We start from the raw sequence: 228 nt of genomic DNA, 5'->3' as shown, positions 1-228 counted from the left end.
TAAGCGGGATAAAAGTCTGATTTTCATCACTGCAGTAGAATTCAATCAAGCAAAAGATACTGAGGCTAGAATTTTAAATCTCGACTCGCGATATGAGTGCTTTTACAAATGATATCTTGCTTGTCAGGACATGCATGTCATGTCTTAAATTCTTAAATTCCCTTTTATCGTGTCTATTTATTTTTGCCGGGATCAGCTCTTACTGTAGCAGTCTTTTATTATCGTTAG

Source organism: Penaeus monodon, chromosome 33 (genome assembly GCF_015228065.2).
Source record: "Penaeus monodon isolate SGIC_2016 chromosome 33, NSTDA_Pmon_1, whole genome shotgun sequence".
Classification (NCBI taxonomy): domain Eukaryota; kingdom Metazoa; phylum Arthropoda; class Malacostraca; order Decapoda; family Penaeidae; genus Penaeus; species Penaeus monodon.
Note: the sequence above shows the minus strand (reverse complement) of the source record.